The sequence below is a fragment of the Scylla paramamosain genome, chromosome 16 (genome assembly GCF_035594125.1).
Source record: "Scylla paramamosain isolate STU-SP2022 chromosome 16, ASM3559412v1, whole genome shotgun sequence".
NCBI classification, from domain to species: domain Eukaryota; kingdom Metazoa; phylum Arthropoda; class Malacostraca; order Decapoda; family Portunidae; genus Scylla; species Scylla paramamosain.
Window position 1 is genome coordinate 2,037,236 of NC_087166.1, and position 20,265 is coordinate 2,057,500.

At 43.6% G+C, this 20,265-nt stretch overlaps 1 long non-coding RNA gene across 2 annotated transcripts in view; it reads right to left on the minus strand.

Annotated features, from left to right (window-relative positions):
• Window positions 1–753: 753 nt before the first annotated feature.
• Window positions 754–20,265, minus strand: part of LOC135107886 (uncharacterized) — a 50,260-nt gene continuing 30,748 nt past the window's right edge. For both annotated transcript variants that reach the window (XR_010272032.1, XR_010272033.1), the window contains exon 2: window positions 754–1,710. This is a non-coding gene — a long non-coding RNA (uncharacterized LOC135107886). The remainder of the gene's footprint in view (window positions 1,711–20,265) is intronic.

The window sequence follows — 20,265 nt, forward strand, 5'->3', positions numbered from 1 at the left end:
TAAATACTCATTGTCGTACTTTTAACAATTGCTGTTTTATTTATTTATATTCAACACACAAGGTCACAGTGGCAACCTCATACGTGATAATCAACAGATCAGTATTTCCTGACTTGATTTTCTTACTCTCATTTTTTTTTTTCCAGAACCTACGTAATATTACAGCAAGTTAAACATCACTAATGCAGGTCTTGATGTGGAGAACTCGGCTGGAATTCATTAATGTCTCTAACTCTTGTTACTGTGAAATACTTTGCCAGGAAAGGTCATGGTGCTTGTGTGTCAGTAGACTGCAAATTATTACCTCAGAAAATTCAATTTAGCGTCGTAATTATGAATGTTAACCACGTTGTTTTGATTTGTATATGTGAGAGAGAGAGATAGAGAGAGAGAGAGAGAGAGAGAGAGAGAGAGAGAGAGAGAGAGAGAGAGAGAGAGAGAGAGAGAGAGGAGAGAGAGAGAGAGAGAGAGAGAGAGAGAGAATTTTGTTAATTAATTTTCACTTATGCAATAGAAAAAAATAAGATATATATTTATAACATTTACTGACGACATGATTTACTCGTGATCTTCATGAGGTGAGTTACAAGTTCTAGTTATAAATCACATGACAAGGTGTGCGCGTGGGGCGGCCTGAGGGACTCGGCTGGCGGGTGCACAAGGCCGCTGTCGACCTGACTGACCTTACAATTTTTTTTTTTTTTGTCTGAGTTTTTGCTGCTTATGGGAGGCTGTACATCCTGATTGTAACACACACACACACACACACACACACACACACACACACACACACACACACACACACACACACACACACACACACACACACACACACACACACACACACACACACACACACATCCTGATAACTTGACTGAAATAGAGGCACCTCAGCTTCACGCCACACGGGAGACTTAGACTAATGTGTGTTAGACAGTTGCCATGTATGCCCCACACAAACCTCTCTAGAACCGAATTTGTTAACAATTATCTCACAAATTCGGATCTACAGGGTAGATGTAGAGCATTAACTTTGGTGTTAGTAGGGTGTTAGGGGGTGTGTTAGGCCAGGCGAGGGAAGGGTCTCTCCTCCTAAACCGACACTCGTAGGATCTCATTTTGGATGCTCGTCATTAAGCAAGAAACATGTGCCACGATTTAAAGAAGAAATGGAAAATAATCCACTGAAACGTAATATATTTTGACAAACTTATATGATTATCACTTAAGCTCAATAATACTTTATATTAATTCACATTTACAATAAATCGAGAGAAAATGTTGAGACAATGTAACACTTAATTATGTGGAAAGGTGAGGGAAATTAATTTTGCACACTAATAATAGAATTTACGTGGAGGTTTCTGAATTATGAAAAACAAAATATATATATGAATTTCTGCACCAATAGAGAACATGAGTGTTGGCTGAGAACCCTGAGGAAGGACTCCCAAGCAGGCCGAGAGGATCCAGGAGGGGGAGGGGAAGGATGCGGGGTGTAGGATTTAAACGTGTGATTGTCTTGGATATTTTCTGATAATCTTGACGTCTTCTGTATCCGCAGGTGAGAGGCAGTGTGTCTCCTGGCTGGGGTGGTGTGGCGGGAGGCTGGCCGGGTCGTGCTGGTCGTGGCCTTGAGGGAGGAGGTGCTGCTGGCGGTGCTAGTGGTGGTGGTGGTGGTGGTGCTGGTGGTCGTCCTCATCACGTCAGCTGCAAAAATATGAGGTAGTTGAGGCTTTTGTTTAGAGTGATGGTGTACTTAATAGTTATCTGTGGTATTTGTGAGCATCATCACTTTGGTTTGTCAGAGTTATGGTAAAGATAGAAGTGGTGTTTTATCAGCTTAGGAAGGTATTGCTTATGATGAAGGCGTGTCATCAACATTAATGCGTTTGCAATGAAACTCTTTGTCTTTCTTCATTTTGTTAATATTTTATAATGAGGGATCTTGTATGGAAAATATATATATATATATATATATATATATATATATATATATATATATATATATATATATATATATATATATATATATATATATTATATATATATATATATATATATATATATATATATATATATTTAATATATCAAAGAAAATAATAATGAAGGTTTCTACTTGTAAAAACATTAATTAAATTTGCAATTATGATATGTTGTGAACATAAGAATAACATTAAGTGAGCAAAGTGAAAGGTCATTCAGGTATTCACTTATATGGAAGAAAAATTTGTAAGTGCTAACCTCTTACTAAAAATTAAATACTAATATATATTCTTGAAATAATAAGTGTACAGTATGGAGACTTAGTAGTGAGTTAAACAAGAACATGAAAATTTTGATGTCAGTCACTAGCGATTAAGGAAATCACACATCTGTTGTTTTCACGCACATGTGTTGATATTGGCGAGACGTGATGAATATGTTCCCGATACTGTTAAATGTTTGAGCCGGGCAATAAACAACCTGAGCTGAACAGTCGATTTTGCATTCCATACGGGTGGTTCATCCTAGTGAACCTATATTAATGAACCCTGTTAGCCGTACTTTTATATCAAGCGATGATGTGGGACATGCAATAAAAGAGCTAAGAATATTGTCAATGAAAATAATGATAAAACGTGATGATTTGGAACAGAATAAAAGACTTGATAAGAATACTGTCAATAGAAATAGTTATAATAAGTGATCATTTGGAATACAGAATAAAAGAGTTGATATGAGCATTGCCATTGCAAATAAATAGTTATATTAAGTGATGATTTGGAGCGTAGAATATTATCAATAGAAATACCAATCCTGTCTTTCCTGCCACTGGTCTTGCTATACAGTTCATTCCTCCAATAGCCATCACATCCACTACGGTCTGTCCCCGCTGCCCTTTCACCCTCACTCTCCTTGCCCTCCTTAGCCTGGACACAACACGCCCTTACTGCCAGTTATCGCTAACGCGGGAACATCAGTGGTGACAGCACTACAAATTCGCTCAAACACCGTATGGCCTAAGTAGACTCCATTAAATAATTCGAAACATGGAGGTCAGGAGGGCGTGTGTGTGTGTGTGTGTGTGTGGCGGGAGGATGACATACTTCAGCCATGACTTGCTCTATATTACACGTTAGAAGATATTGCTGCTCTGTTATTATTGTCTCTCGCGCTGATTGCATTCGGCGATGAAACTTTGAAATGCATTGATGAAATATTGCGTTATTTTTCTTTCTTTTTTTTTTTTTTCTTTTTTTTTTTTTAGTTCCACCCGAATAGATATTTCACATCATTACTATTTTTTTCCTCCTAGATTTTCTTTCCTTGTCTTCCTATCCTTATCCATTTGTTTATTTCTATCTCTATACTTATTCATGCTTTAATTTATTTTTTATTATAGTGTATATATATATTTTTAAAGCTTTATAGTTAAGCGAGCGCACACACACACACACACACACACACACACACACACACACACACACACACACACACACACACACACACACACACACACACACACACACACACACACACACACACACAGAGAAGCGGCAGGTCAGACCAGGGACAGCAATTCTGCCAACAATTGGTGCAAATGTGGCGAGGAGCAGCTGAGGATGAGTCAGCAGTACCCTTCCCTAACCTCGAGAGAGAGAGAGAGAGAGAGAGAGAGAGAGAGAGAGAGAGAGAGAGAGAGAGAGAGAGAGAGAGAGAGAGAGAGAGAGAGAGAGAGAGTGTGTGTGTGTGTATTGTGTGCGCGAGTATGCCAAACAGTAATCCAGTAGGTATGGTATTGAACTAAACGAAAGAAAAAGAGTGAAAATATTACGTTACGTTTTAAAGCAGCGAGTCAGCAAGAGAAAGAGGAAGCCTGTTGTTATCCCTAAGAGAGAGAGAGAGAGAGAGAGAGAGAGAGAGAGAGAGAGAGAGAGAGAGAGAGAGAGAGAGAGAGAGACTCTTAAGTAACACACCACTCTGGGCACTTGAGCGGAAGTTGTTGCCAGTCCGTCGTAAGTGGGGCGAGAAGAATTATTGGTAATTTCTGTGTCGGTGTGGCGGCGTGCAGCTGAGGAGGAGGAGGAGGAGGAGGAGGAGGAGGAGGAGGAGGAGGAGGAGGACAAGGAGTCTCAGTGTTGTGTCCTGGAGTCGGTAAAACAAATGCATATGAACAGCCTTGTCATGACCACTATCGATCTGTTAATCTTTCTTTTTAGTCTAATGTGTTGTGAATTTTTCTCCTTCCTCATCTGTCAGCTTCATCCGCATCCGTTGTTCCCGTGTGTGTGTGTGTGTGTGTGTGTGTGTGTGTGTGTGTGTGTTTTTGTTGTAAAGTGTTTTGGTGACTACATGCGCCATCCATTACCTGTTATGTTTGTGTGCATAAAAAGCACATTTCAAAGCGTGCATGGAACGGGGAATGATAAATGTTTGTCCATATGTTTGTTGTGTATATGTGTGTATTTGTGCTTCCATGTGAGAGAGAGAGAGAGAGAGAGAGAGAGAGAGAGAGAGAGAGAGGAGAGAGAGAGAGAGAGAGAGAGAGAGAGAGAGAGGGTTAAGTGTAATAGTAAATTGAATGTGCCTGAACGTTCTCTCTCTCTCTCTCTCTCTCTCTCTCTCTCTCTCTCTCTCTCTCTCTCTCTCTCTCTCTCTCTCTCTCTCTCATATCATCTCGTTTTTGCTCAGTCCTCTTCCACATTTACCTTCTACATCACTCGCGAGGTTCCATTCCATTTCATCCCCTTTCTGAGTCTCCTTGCCTCCTCCATCCATTATTACCTCACTGCCTTGGGTCCGCCTCACCGCCACAAAATTCACCTCCTCTTCCTCCTCCCCTGCTGTCCTGCTACTCCATTTGTCCTTCATCTTCATTCTCAGTCTTGTTTGTTATCTTTCTCTCAGTTACTCCTTTGAATATGGTTTTCTCTCTTTATCTCTCTCTTTTTTTTTTTTTTTTGTAGCGGTCTTTTTTTTTGTTTTGGTTCATTCATTTATGGTGTTATGATAGTGTTTGGTCTTTTGTAGTTCTCTCTCTCTCTCTCTCTCTCTCTCTCTCTCTCTCTCTCTCTCTCTCTCTCTCTCTCTCTCTCTCTCTCTCTCTCTCTCTCTCTCTCTCTCTCATATGTACGTTACTTTTTCCTGTTCACTTCAGGAATATATTTCATCACAGCCCTGTCCCCTAACAAGCTTTCAACTCTGGCGTATTCTCACATTTGTTCATATTGTAATTATTATTGGTGTCACTTGTTTGCGGATATTTACATGCATTTTTTCATGTTACTGATTTGTACAGTGTGTCCCTTCACATCAGATGAAAGAGGTGTATGGATGTATTTAAATTATTCTTCTGTGTTTAAAATCACATGGGTATTATTTGACGTTATTTGAGAATGCTGAAGCAATAAATGGACAAAATAGCTAACTTGGAAGAAAAACTGCACGGAAATTTCACTGTCACAGCTGTTCCAAATCATTAGTGCAATTCAATTTACCTTAATACTGCAAGTGCGATCATTAATTTTCGTGTATTACTATTTAACCAAATTTATCATATGATGTAGATTACCGTAATAAACTTTTCGATGGTCTAATTACTCTCGCACTGTATATGGAACAAGATAATTATATACACATTTTATCCTTAATAGAGCTACCAACGTGTGAGCGTCATGGCGGCTCCCTCGTCACTTGTACAGAGCAAAGCGTGCAAAACAAAATGAAACGGCAATAAATTCTGCACAGTACTTTGGCTCAACCGTGAACTGTGCAGCCTTTCAGGACGTATAATAGAGACTGGCTAAGTATGATAAAAGGGTAATCAGTGTCACGGGGAACAGATTTAACGTCCAAATCCTCCACAAAAAACGACGTGTAGACAGCACCCGTGGCAATTAACCGAATGAGCCAACAGGTGAACTTTAGGCGCCAGGGATGAAACAGAAATGAACTGACAAACCCCTTGGACTTTCTTCCCCTCGCGCCGCCATTCCTTGCGTCATTAAACTTGATTGCTCTCCTCAACGCCCAAAAACTGACCTTCCGATGCGGTGCTTAATGTGTGTCCTTAGCGCTCCTAGGTGAAGGCGTGTGCTTGTCAGAGTCTATGTAAGGAATTTGTACTTGGAAAAGGTGAATTTGCCTACTTGTCATGATTATGTTAGCGTGTATATTGTGGCTCTTAAGTATGTTCTCTCCTCCTTTTTTATTTTAGTTGACCTATTTATTAATGGTAAAGTAAATTATGTGTTCTGATTATGTTTACAGAAAATGAAGGGTTAAATTAATACAATTTTTTTTTCAGATTTATCTTAGTTCGCATGTAAGTGAAAGGTAAACTAAATCATGTATAACCTAAGATATACATAAGCATCTGTATTTTCTTTTGTTATATTTGTAAGTGTACCAGTGTGTGCTTAGTATGCCAGTATACGTAAAACCCATATACAGTATGATGGCAGCGCGTGAGTTGGTAGTGTTATAGTTATAAAAGAACATCAGCTGTCACTATCCTGATATCGCCGCACATTGAAGCTAACGAGGCGTGTTTAATCACCAGCACTCTAATAACGTACAAATATACTGGCAGATGAGATGAGCCCACCACTTATCGTACGTCTGGCACACAAGCGGCGGGGGTGGGGGGGAAATGGAGTAATGAGTGGGATGACGCGCTGCCGAGGATGGTGATGAAAACTCTCTTACGGTAATCTTGATCGATACTGCGCGTGTTGTTGTTCGTGTATCTAAACGGGATGGAAAATTAGTGATGGTTAATACCCGGTTTGTTTATTCGAGGTCTGGGAAGGATTGGGTGGTCTTGAGAGAGAGAGAGAGAGAGAGAGAGAGAGAGAGAGAGAGAGAGAGAGAGAGAGAGAGAGAGAGAGGAAGTCAAGTTAGCGTTTCTTACTGAGGCACTTCATCTGCCGCCGTGGTCTGGGTGTTGCTCGTCTGGTGGTGGTTTACGAAAGGCCGGAGTGTTTGTTTGAAATTAAGTGGATTATGTGGTAATGAGAGGTGTAAATGTAGTTATGGATGTTTATTTGTTGTTGTTTTTTGTGTGTGTGTTTTGCTTTTACTGTATGCTTGACGCGTACACACACACACACACACACACACACACACACACACACACACACACACACACACACACACTAACCCTTCAATTAAGTTTCATGCTTTTTCTCCTCTTTTTTCCTCCTCCTCCTCCTCCTCCGCTTACTTTGCTTATTTTCTTCATATTCCCTTCTTTTCTTCGTATATGTCTCCTTCGTTCTTTTCTTATTCCTCCTCCTCTTCTTCTTACTCCTCCACTTCTCATTATTCTTTATATTCCCACATTTTTTTCTTTTATATATACCTTTCTCTTTTCGTTTTCTCATTCCTCCTCCTCCTCCTCTTCCTCCTCCTCCTCCTGCTCACAATCATTACTATAATCCTCACCACCCCACCAAAACCGACATAACCACTAACACCATCACTGTCTTCATCACCATAATCATCCTAATCACCATCCACTCTTCCTCATCCCCATCGGCGTCAACATTATCGCCACACTCACACCTGGATATCTAGCGGAGGCAGTTGAGGCACGGGAAGGAAATAGTCAGTTAAGGGGGGAAACAGGTGGCCAGGAGGGAGTCAGTCACACACCACTTAAGCCTCAGCGCCATAACCTGCTGATGATAACAGGTATATTTCCATAGAATTACTGCATATCACATAAACCCGACGGCCCCCCTGAGAAATGTTAAGTGCTAGATAGAGAGAGAAAGAGAGAGAGAGAGAGAGAGAGAGAGAGAGAGAGAGAGAGAGAGAGAGAGAGAGAGAGAGAGAGAGAGAGAGGTGGGGGGAGGGTTGTAAAAGGTGTTAGCACTTACTTATTTAAGCAATTTGAATAGTTCATTTTTTTTCATCCAAAATATACCTTTTACTTCAAGTAGCTGCCATAATTTATGAAAAGATGATTTTCAGGTATATTAAGTTGGATTACATGAATTCAGACTTATCAATCTAGCAATCTTTCTTACAGCTGTCGTTTTGTAAAGATAGGTTTATTCACGAATTTATTTTCAGGTATATCAAATTAGATTATAGTTATTTATACTCAAGAAGCGAGTTTTTCTTATATAGCTTTAATCTTATATATATTTATATATAAAAACAAAGGGTAACAATTATATTTTGAGTTTTGTTAAATTGTTGATGTGAATTTAGACTCAAGAAACAAAGAACGCTAATATATTTCAAGTGTTCGAAGCCGTGAACGCATTATGGAAGAAAACAAAAAAATGTAGCAAGTAAATGGAAGAGAATTTATATATATATATATATATATATATATATATATATATATATATATATATATATATATATATATATATATATATATATATATATATATATATATAAGAAAGTTGAATTAAAGAAGAAAAATCTGAAATAGTGAATTAGTGAATGCACAGAAAGAAAATATATAAAGAAAAAATGTCGAGGATGAAACTTTGGCCTCGTGAACAAGCCAGAAAGCTGAGGGTTCTTCCCAACACATCCCACTAGCGGGCATTGTTATTATTTTTACTGAGTGGCCGGAGCCGTGTTGTTAATTCCCTCGGCGAAAACGAGAACATTAATGTGAGTGACAGCGAAGGCAATTTAGATCCATATACACTGAGAGAATATGTGCATCTAAACCATTATGCTTCTGGCGGCCACTTTAATTACTCCTTCATCAACACTTAATTGCCTCGCACGCTATGAACTCCAGTGCTTCCTCTCTCTCTCTCTCTCTCTCTCTCTCTCTCTCTCTCTCTCTCTCTCTCTCTCTCTCTCTCTCTCTCTCTCTCTCTCTCTCTCTCTCTCTTATGCCCAGAAGTCATGGTTGTTGATTTTAACGCCTCTTTCATATAGTATTTGTTTATATTTTTCGATTGCAAAAGGCTCACAAACTGCAGATCAACTCGTACCAAAGCCGCAAGCACACACACACACACACACACACACACACACACACACACACACACACACACACACACACACACACACACACACACACACACACACACACACACACACACACACACACACACACACATGGCGTGCCCTAATCAAAGCAAACATGGAAGTGCTATCTGGGTCTCGCCACAAAACAGTTTCACGAGCCTCACTCAACAAGGCCACAAACATCCCAGACACAAGGCCTCGTGTTCACACATTCACCACCACCGCCTGCCACACCCACATAGGCATGAGGCAACACTCGCCCACACACACACACACACACATACACACGGACAATTAGATTATTAGCCACAGAAACAATAAGTATCACACACACACACACACACACACACACACACACACACACATTCACTCAGTACCACAAATCATTCATATAAACGAGGAAAACTAATCAGACAGTTATCTTTCCGAAGCACAGAGGAGCATGAAAACTTAACACACGACGTGATAAGTAATTCAGCCTCTCAGGTCAACACCCTCCCAGACGTGCCTCCCTCCTTTTCTCTGCTGAATCCTCCATTGTTTCATTTTTAATACGGGTCGTAAAGAATGGCTGGAGTCGTGTCATAAACATTAGAGTCAGATTTTATATTCCCAGTTCACATACCGACAACAGTTTTGTGAATGTTAGTGGGTGCCAGGTGGAATAAATGTCAAGATTATTGCCTCCACTGCTGAATATATTACTTGGATGAATAGTGAAGGCCTGAGTAACATAGGAACTTGAAAATAGACTTGTGAGAGAAATATGAACAGTAGCAGTAAAACATTAAATGAAAAGTAAAACAAAAAAAAAGGTAGAAAATTAAAATTATTGCAGTAGAGATAGTAGCAACAATAATAGAAACAGTAGAATTAGCAGAGATGGCAATAAAAAAATGAATCCGCACCATTAAATAATATACTGACTGACGTATTCCTTTCATTCACGTGAACAAAAAAGAAAATACAGCCATAGTAGTATAAATAACAGTAGCATCAGGAATGATAATAACCGTCGAATTACCAGTCAGGAAAAGAAAATCAGCATCGCACAATAATTTCCCGATGAAGGTATTCTCTCATTCGCAAAATAGGGAAAAAGAAATAATAAAGCATTGATTCCAAGCGAGATATAATGCACATGAGAGTAAGAGCTTTATTTAGCTTTAATAATGGCTGTCATAGGATAAATTTATGCCCCATCAATTTTACTGATACCTGCAAATACCTGTTATTAACTGGAAAGGCATAAAAACATAACTAGCTTGAAAATGTTGCAGCCAGATCAAAATATATTATTGTTTTGGATGATCGGCCAGACAGACACACACTGATGAATAGAGAGACAGCCAGCCATGTGTGAAGACTGCATACTTACACACCCACTGGATTACACACACAAAAAAAAAAATAAAAAAATGTTTTTGTCTCTACCTGCCGGTCTGTCAGGCGGTCAGTCAGTCAGTCAGTTACTCATTTATTCAATGTGTCTGTCTCTCTCTCTCTCTCTCTCTCTCTCTCTCTCTCTCTCTCTCTCTCTCTCTCTCTCTCTCTCTCTCTCTCTCTCTCTCTCTCTCTCTCTCTCTCTCTCTCTCTCTCTCTCTTGCAGTGTGTGCGCGGGTCTGCCTGGCTGCCTGTCTGTCTGTCTGTCCGTTTTCCTGTCTTTGTCTGTTTGTGCTTTTCCTCCTCCGTGTCTGGAACCTTAGTTCCTCTTTAGATATCACAGCACGTGAGATGAAAGCAGAAAGCGCAGCGGCTGACAGATGCAGTGGCAGAGATGAGAATTTATATACACATAAACGGACAGTCGGGCATAAATAATCAAAGAACAAATGCAGGAAAAAATATAAGAAATAAGATATGATTTATAGCCCACATAAAGAAAACAAGAAAGAAGGCAAGGAGACCCTCAGGTCGTATAAGAATTGGCACAAGGAGAACAAAAGAAAAAAAAAGAAGAAAAAAAAACTTGTAAATAAAAGTAAAATTCACCGCAACATAATGAAGCAAAATGGACTTGAATAGAGAGTAACGATAATTTACAGTACACACACACACACACACACACACACACACACACACACACACACACATACGAAAAAAGGGAGGGTCTTAGGAATAAATAAATTAGTACAAGGGAGAAAAATAGTCGCAAATAAAAGTAAAAGTCACCGTAACAGAGTGAAGCAAAATAGACCCGGACTGATAGAGGCAGTGGTCGACAGGAAAACGCGTACACATAAGCTTACGGAGGCATTTATCGGATTCCAATTGTCTTGGTGATTCTGGAACAAACAAACGTCAGCTGATATCGCTTGAACCATCAGTAGCCCTGTATTTCCCCCGCAGAGAGAGAGAGAGAGAGAGAGAGAGAGAGAGAGAGAGAGAGAGAGAGAGAGAGAGAGAGAGAGAGAGAGAGAGAGAGAGAGAATGGTAAGTGTTAAAGAGGATGAGGCAGTGGTTGGAGTGTGTGGAGAGCTTTGTTGTTGTCGAGAGAGAGAGAGAGAGAGAGAGAGAGAGAGAGAGAGAGAGAGAGAGAGAGAGAGAGAGAGAGAGAGAGAGAGAGATAAAGTTTGAAAGATGAGTAATTGAAAGGATAAAATAAATGAAGATGCACATTTGTATCTGAAGCGAGGGAGAAACAAAATTATTGAAAGGACAGAGAGAAAAAAAGAAGAAAAAAGACATAGGGAGAGAAAATCGGAACCTTGGCAACAGCTCCAATAGGCAGAGACAGGCCAGTCGGCGCAGTCTTCCTCTCCTCCCTCTCGTCCCTCCCTCCTCCTGTCGCTTCTCCCGCTCCTCCTCCCTGCCGCCGCCGCTGCTCGCTCTCCACTCCTCCCTTTCTCCATGAATATCTCGCGGAGAATTCAAAGTATCCCTCGGTACCTTACTGATACATACCTGCAGCCCCACCGCGGAGGTCTGTCTGAGGTCAGTTCAGTAATCCGTGGATCCTGCGCGATGACAGACGGAAATCCCTTTAGCCCAGCGCCATCGACTGACTCAAGCTTGCCGCCATTTTGGTATCCGCACTCTTTCGATCGCTTTCACGCTCGCTTACGACAGCCCTGAACACTCACGGATATTATTCTGATGCATATCATGTAATGTGGAGCCTGCCCCACGCACTGGCTTGGTGAGGAGGCTGAGGACGCTGGCTGGGAGGGAAGAGACGAGGAAACAGTGAGCTGTTCGAATACGGTGCCGTGGACCGTTATGCGTGGTGGGAGGCGGACGGCGGGAAGGGGAGGGTAAGGAAGGAGAAGCGGGGACGGAGCGAATGAAGAAAGGAGAGAAGGGAGCTAAGGGTGAGGCCATACTGGGGGAGTGATGGAACCCCCACCACGCAACCATTGATCGCTCTGCAAACTACACACAACTCACTCTCCTGCACCAACACTCCACACCCTCTTCACCACCAGTCGGCGCCTCCCGCCGGGTGCTCCCCGCGCGCGCCACCACACTCTCTCCGCCGCTCCTTGCAACACACTGCACCCTTCCACTGTGAAAATCGGCACTGGAGTGAGCCGTGGGCAGGCGAGCCAGCTCCTCTGTAGCGTCTGGTAATGGGTACTCGTAAATTTGAACCAAATGTGGGACGTGAATCGTGGCCATAAATTTTATTACTCTGCCCCCTACGGCCAAGCGGCGTCTCCCTCCACCCCGGGGATGACCCAGCGTGGGTCAGCCCCGCGGTGACGTCACTTCGCGACACTCCATGACTCATTGGGGAATCATTCGTTGCGAGGTAGCCTACTCGCACGTTGCAGACGTGCTTGCAAGGCAGCGGGGGTCGGGGGTGAGAGCGTGATAACGGGGTCGGGCGCGCCAGCACCAGAGAGGCATAAGCCCAACGACCCTGCCCGCTGAATTCATGAATGAAAGGAAACGTTCACACTCTCCCGTGACTGTTTTGCTGTGAATTTGATATTGTTTGAAGGGTTTTCTGGAGCGACCAGGGATTGATTTGTGTGTGGAACTGAAGCCATAACACCGACTCTGAACGACCGTGGTGAGAAAAGGAGGAAAGACAATTTGGACTCCCCGGCAGCGAGGATTTGTCATGGCGTAAGACCTGCCGGAGGAGAGAGAGAGAGAGAGAGAGAGAGAGAGAGAGAGAGAGAGAGAGAGAGAGAGAGAGAGAGAGAGAGAGAGAGAGAGAGAGAGAGAGAAATTGCTCTCAGAAAATCTTTGTTCGATACAGACGTCACTTCCACGGCGAAGTGTACGTATTTGCAAGAGGTCTGGACGTTTGCACTTGCGCACTCGGACACACACACACACACACACACACACACACACACACACACACACACACACACACACACACACACACACACACACACACACACACACACACACACACACAAGGATATATATGATGACAGCAGTACTAATATATCAGAGGCTGCCTGTGTGTACGGAGTTGAGGTGTGGGTGAAGAGTATACTCCGTGTGTCAGTAATTCCGCAGTCAACATGACAGCTGTGAGACAAAGGGCTGGACGCTACAGCGGCCACACACGCCACCCCACCACTGCCCCCACCCCCTGCCACTCTACCACGAGCACATAACGCCTAACCCCTACCCCATCCCCCACCCCTGCTATAGCTCCGTGTGACACTCAGACAACTGAACAAAAGAAGGAGAGAAATAAAAAAAAAATAATGAGAAAAGTGTTGGGGCTAATATGACGAAATTCTTGGACACACACACACACACACACACACACACACACACACACACACACACACACACACACACACACACACACACACACACACACACACACACACACACACACACACACACACACACACACACACACAGGCACACGCACCTAGTCCTCAGGTAACGGGAAGACAAAACAGCTTCCCCATAAAAGAATCCATTTAGGGCCCATAAAAAGCAACACAACCGGCCGAGTTTTGTCCACCGTCTGAAGCCGGCGAGCACGCACACTTCGAACCGCGGAAAGTGGACAAACTGTGCACGTATATAGACTCCTGAAGCAATATAGAACACACACACACACACACACACACACACACACACACACACACACACACACACACACACACACACACACACACACACACACACACACACACACACACTTTACACCTAACATAATTTTACCCCCACAGTTTAATCGTTCGCAAAACCCAGCTTCCACAAAACCCTCCATTATAGCACATCCAGTTTATAGGCAGCGATTAAGTAATCTTTACACTCTTAAAACTAATCATCATAACCCGATCTTTCTTTCCAGTGAGCCAATTTCCATTCAATAGGATTATAAACTACAACATATTTCTTTTTTTTTTTCATTTTTTTCGGGGGGCTTCGTAATTCTTAAAACTCACCCACTCGACCCGTTTCAAGGCAAGTGCGTGAATTTATAGGTGTTTTTTCGCTAATTAAGAGGCTATTACCTGGCTCCGGGATAATTTACAGCGTCGCATTATCGTTTTATGACCTGTTCACACTCTGGGTCAGGCGGCGGCGACTCCTTCCCTCATCGTTAATGGTTTTATTTGGCGTCTGTCTGTCACCACGAATTCACAGTTACGTTATCGTGTTTTCGTTTTTTCCTGTGTATTACTTCCGGAGGGGGAGGTGGTCAATTGTTGCTTTCCTGGAGGCGTGAAGAGAGGGGGTAGGGTGGGAGAGAGAGAGAGAGAGAGAGAGAGAGAGAGAGAGAGAGAGAGAGAGAGAGAGAGAGAGAGAGAGAGAGAGAGAGAGAGAGAGAGAGAGAGAGAGAGAGAGAGAGAGAGAGAGAGAGAGAGGTGGCAATGTGGGTGGTTTGTAGCAAAAAGGCAATGGGTGACCGAGAATCGAGAGAGATAAATTATTCAATGATGGAAAAAAAAAAAAAAAGGTGAGGAAAACTTAGAACAGGATGAAGAAACGGAGACACGCGGCCAAATGTTGTAGTGAAAAGACGCGTGAGAAAGATTGCATGCAGGGAACTTTTTTACATGGTTGCACTTAATGTAATTTGTTTCCTTCCTGCAATTATGCCATTAGTAGTGCGTTCCTCCGCCAATTAACCGTGCGAAATAACCTCTTAATCCCTTCTTAAACACCCACGTTTCCTCTCTACTTTCTATCTACCTCTCTGTTACCTTTACTTTCTTTATTTTTTTCCGTAAGTTTATCCTATTGATCCTATCGGCTACTTTCTCCCCGTCTTTACTTCCCTTATCGCTTACTTGCTCTTATTCATCTTCCTTACATCAATACTACTCTTCCTTTTATCGTGTCCCCTTTACCGTTCCTTTTTCCTCTTTCCTCTTCTCTATTCTATCTCCCAGTTCTCTTTTTTCCTTCTTCGATGTTTTCCGTCTCATTTCTTCTCCGTTTTTTTCCTCTTGTTCATTCGTTTTTCTTGTTCTTGTTTACTTTTCTCCTTTATATCTACCTTGTTTACCTCTTTATATTTTTCTGTCGTTCTTTTTTTTTTTTTTCATTTTTCCTCATCTCTTCCCAGCATCACCTCTTCCTCTCCTCCATCCATATCGTCTGTTATTCCTTTCCTCTTTTATAATTTTCCCTCTTTTCCTCATATCTCCCCTGTTCCACCTTTTCCTTCAATGTCCCAGCTTTCACTCATGTTCCACCTCTCCTTCCCCTGCTCTCGCTCTTCCTCCCTTGTTCCACCTCCCCGCCGCCTCTTCCACCTCTTCCTTCCCCTGTTCCAGCTCTTCCCCTCCTCCGCCGGTATCTTCTTCCATCCCTCAGGCCACACAGGAGAGCATGTGGTGAGTAGACTCATTAAAATCTCATGAGGGTGGCCTGCCAGGTGCCAAGCGACGCCCCGGCCGCTGATAATCATTTTATTGCCCCGAGAACCAGGGGGAAGATGGGCGGGGTGACTCTTTCTCTCTCCTCACCCCTTGGATTCCCTTTCGTTCCCCATGTGGTACAAGTAACGTTTTCTTTCCCCTCCCGCCCTTCACCCTTCCATTTCTGTCCCACGCTGCACACCTGCAAATCAACATTCCTCCATTCTGTTTATTGCAAAGGTGTCCTCATTCCAAATAGATTCGTTTCCTCTTGTCCCTTGCAATGCTCCATCCTCTCCCCATCCTCTCACACTGTGCCTCCAGACTTAACTCACTCTCCTCTCTCCCTCTCTCTCCCTACCAGCACACAGCCGTTATGTGCGATAATCTTATTAGACCAAGAATGATTAACGCCCGACTCGACCAGTGGAGTGAGAGGCAGAAGGGAAGGAGGGAGGCGGGTACCGGTGTTGCAATGGTGGTGGTGAAGGTTTTGGAGATGACTGGTGGCGTTGGAGGCGACGAGGGATGTTGAAATTAATTGTGAGCGATTGGTTGGGCAAAATATGGCGGCGATGTGAGCTGAGATGAATAATTTGAGGTGTGGAAATGAAGGTGATGGTGAGGAGAGAGGGAGGGAATCGAACAATTTGGTTTTATTTGTCATTGCGATGATCCTGCCGCCGGTTAAAAAATGAGGGACTTTAGTTAATTTGGTATTGCTGTGAGCGGTGATCTTTGTGGTGGTGATGGTGGTGGTGATGCTGTGGCGGTTACTGTGTTGAGTGTGGTGGAGGAAGGTTTGGTGATGGTGTGAAAGACAATAGGGTTGATGTGGTTGTTCTAATGATGACAACGGCTGTGTTAGTGATCGTAATGTTGTTGATGCTGTGAAAGGAGATAGATGAGGAAAGAGGAGATGAAACACTTGCGTCTCTCTCTCTCTCTCTCTCTCTCTCTCTCTCTCTCTCTCTCTCTCTCTCTCTCTCTCTCTCTCTCTCTCTCTCTCTCTCTCTCTCTCTCTCTCTCTCTCTCTCTCTCTCTCTCTCTCTCTCTCTCAAGTCCTATACTGATGCAATATTGGTTTTTCGTTCTAGATTTCATTGCATGTACACCAGGAAGTGAATAAACGAGCTTGTGTGTGTGTGTGTGTGTGTGTGTGTGTGATATATATTTTTTTATATTATTGGCTATCTTTCAATATTAGCTTTGGCTCTTTCCTAGTTTGTGTGTGTGTGTGTGTGTGTGTGTGTGTGTGTGTGTGTGTGTGTGTGTGTGTGTGTGTGTGTGTGTGTGTGTGTGTGTGTGTGTGTGTGTGTGTGGCGAGTAGGCTGAAAGAGCAGCCGTCACCAAACTTTGTATCACCGTTAACTGTTGCCAGATGTTAAACGCTGTTCTCTCTCTCTCTCTCTCTCTCTCTCTCTCTCTCTCTCTCTCTCTCTCTCTCTCTCTCTCTCTCTCTCTCTCTCTCTCTCTCTCTCTCTCTCTCTCTCTCTCTCTCTCTTCCCTTCTCTGCCTCTCCTATTCATCCACTCCTCTCTAACTTTCCCTTATTCTTCCTTCCATTTTCCAGTTCTCCGCGTTTCTCTTCTAACTTTCCTTTCTTCCTGCCATTTCTACACTCTCATTCGCTCCCTCGGTCTCATGAATAGGAAAGGTTGGCCAAATTACCCAACCATTGGCGGCTTGAGTATGGGTGATCCCGACCTGATTTAGTGATATTGGATTTTGTGTGTGAAAGAATTTTATACTCGTAGTGTGAATAGACAAGGGAGAGGTGAATGCATGCTCGTGAGTAGAACTAAGCATAAAAGTTGAGGTTTCTTGTAGAGATGATGATGAACCTTGGAGAGAGAGAGAGAGAGGAGGGATGGGAAAGGTGAAAAATCGATATACGATTTTTCTAGTATGTATTCTAGTATGTATTCTAGTGTAATTTGCCACACGTAATGCACATGAAACTTAGGAACAGTAAGGTGAAAACACACACACACACACACACACACACACACACACACACAACACAGAACCACAAAAAAAACCCTAACACTCAAACAAGAAGGAAAAAAAAAAAATCAATATAACTTAATCAGAAAAAATCTGCAACAAAATACAAACACTTCTCCCTTAACTTCACGCAACATCCCTGAGGCGTCAACGTAAATTAACTTCCTCCAAAGCCACATACACACGCAGGGAGGAAGAAAGACGAAGCAGGAGCCGGCCAGAGGAGCCCCCGACACATGACCCTCACTGGGCGTTAATGAAGAGCCGGTTGAATATCGAGTGATTTACACCTTGAGGCGGAGCTCGTGTGGAGGGACGGGGGGAGTGGGTTGGGGATGGTTAAGGTGGATAGTGGATAGGTAGCCTTGAGATGTGTGATGGTATGGATGATGGGTGGGGTGGGGAGAACATACCGGTTTACGGCGGTGTTGGTGGTGGTGGTGGTGGTGGGGAGGATATGGAGATACGGGTGATAGGGGGTGATAGGGGCAGTGAGGAAGTGTCAGCTGCTGGCGATGGTCGGTACTTGGAAAAGTGATCCTGATAAAAAGTGAAAATAATGGAAGTGGAAGTGACGATGACAACAGGGGAGGGATGGTGATAGCGGTGGTCGTGTGTGATGCGATACTGGTCATGATGACGATATTGGTTATGTAAATGGCGATTGTAATGAAGAGAGATGCCCACAGGAATGCTCTTTACCATTTCCCGGTTAGGGCGCGGCGAGAGGATAAATAAATGGTGAGGTGCAGCCCGTACAGGAAATGGTTGACATTATTGTAGATGATGATGATAGGTGATGAGGGTGGGTGGTGGTTACTGATGCTTACACCAACTGATGGCTTGCGGTACAACTTACGATGGGAGAAGAGAAGAAGAAAAAAATGCGAGGTATGGTTCAAGCGTTTTGGCAAACTTATGGAATGGTGGTAGGAAATGTTGGTAGGGCTAGTGGTAGGGATGGTGGTAATGGGCGGCGAGGGCAGAGGTCTACGTGAGGGTTGTGGTGGCAGGGCGGTGCTGGCTGCCAGAGAATGCCTAATAAAGGCCCGTGGGAGGAGGGCGGGAGATGGAGGCCGCAGCTTCGGTGGGTCGTGGTGATGCTGGTGGTAGTGGTGAAGGTCGTGGTGGTGGTAGTAGTGGAGGCAGGGGGTAGTGGTGTGTGGTAGGAAAGGTTGGGCCAGGTAAAGGCGGCGAGGGCGCGCGGTGGTAGTTGAGATGGTATTGATGGTGGTGGAAAGTTTTGGGGGCAAGTAGGGAAGGTGAGGGAGAGGGTTCTGAGTCAGGCGATTCACCCGTTCAGTCCTGGAGCGAGAAAGAGAATAGAAAAAAAGAAAGTTTCCCGAGGGATCACCTCAAAGCGAGGCCACTTAAAAGTCTATGCTAATTATTCATAGCCACACACACGGAGAAGGGAGCGGTGAAACACAGAGAAAGAGAAAACATAATTGCCTGGAAAAGGATGAAAGAAAAAAGCTGCGTGTTTCTTTTTTCTTTGGCGATAACACGAGAAGGACTAGATATGTCGAGGGAAATTAGGCGGCTTAAGGTGGGGCAGGAACAGCGGGGCCAGATGCTAATTACTCGGGATGAGTTTGGGAGTTTAGTGTGTGTTCAGGAACCATCACGGGGATTGCGCTCGTCCGAAACTTTGGAGTAACGAGGATGAGTGTCGGTTCTCTTATACTCCCGTCTCCGGCTGCTGAAAGAATATTGCGCACTGCACCCTCATATGTTGCTTTCCCCCTCTTTTTTTTTTTCTTGTCGGCAAAATAAGGTGGACGCAGGAACTAGCACTCCTCCCTGCCTCCCTCTCTCCCTCCCTTGTCCGTTGAGAGAGAGAGAAAAAAAAAAGTTAAAAGAAACCATGTCTGAAAATTGGTGCGTTGGTTTACACACACACACACACACACACACACACACACACACACACACACACACACACACACACACACACACACACACACACACACACACAGACACAGACAGACATGCCAGCAAGATGAACCATTCACTTGCAGATGGGACCAGGCCTTCAATTATCAGCCCTGAGACCTGAGTTTAATTAACACGAAATTCCTACTGCATATGTCACGTAAAAATGACACCTACACTGCGGGGTTGTTCGGTCTATATTCGCCCGTTCCAAAAAAGGGAGTCGTGTGTCTACCATTGTTTACAGTTCCTTGGGGAGGCCATCTGACGACGACGGGAGACACTTACGCCTTCAGGATGAGACGAGAACTTCCTGCAGGACTGGGAAATGGTCGGGAGGAAAGGGGTCGGGTAGAGAGAGAGAGAGAGAGAGAGAGAGAGAGAGAGAGAGAGAGAGAGAGAGAGAGAGAGAGAGAGAGAGAGAGAGAGAGGTGGGGGATGGGGCGTGTAAGAAGGAAGAAGGGAGCAGGAAGAAAAGGGAGAGGGAAGGAGAAGGGGAAGGAAGTGTGGGAGGGAAAGGAAGGTGTTGTGGTGGTTACGTCGT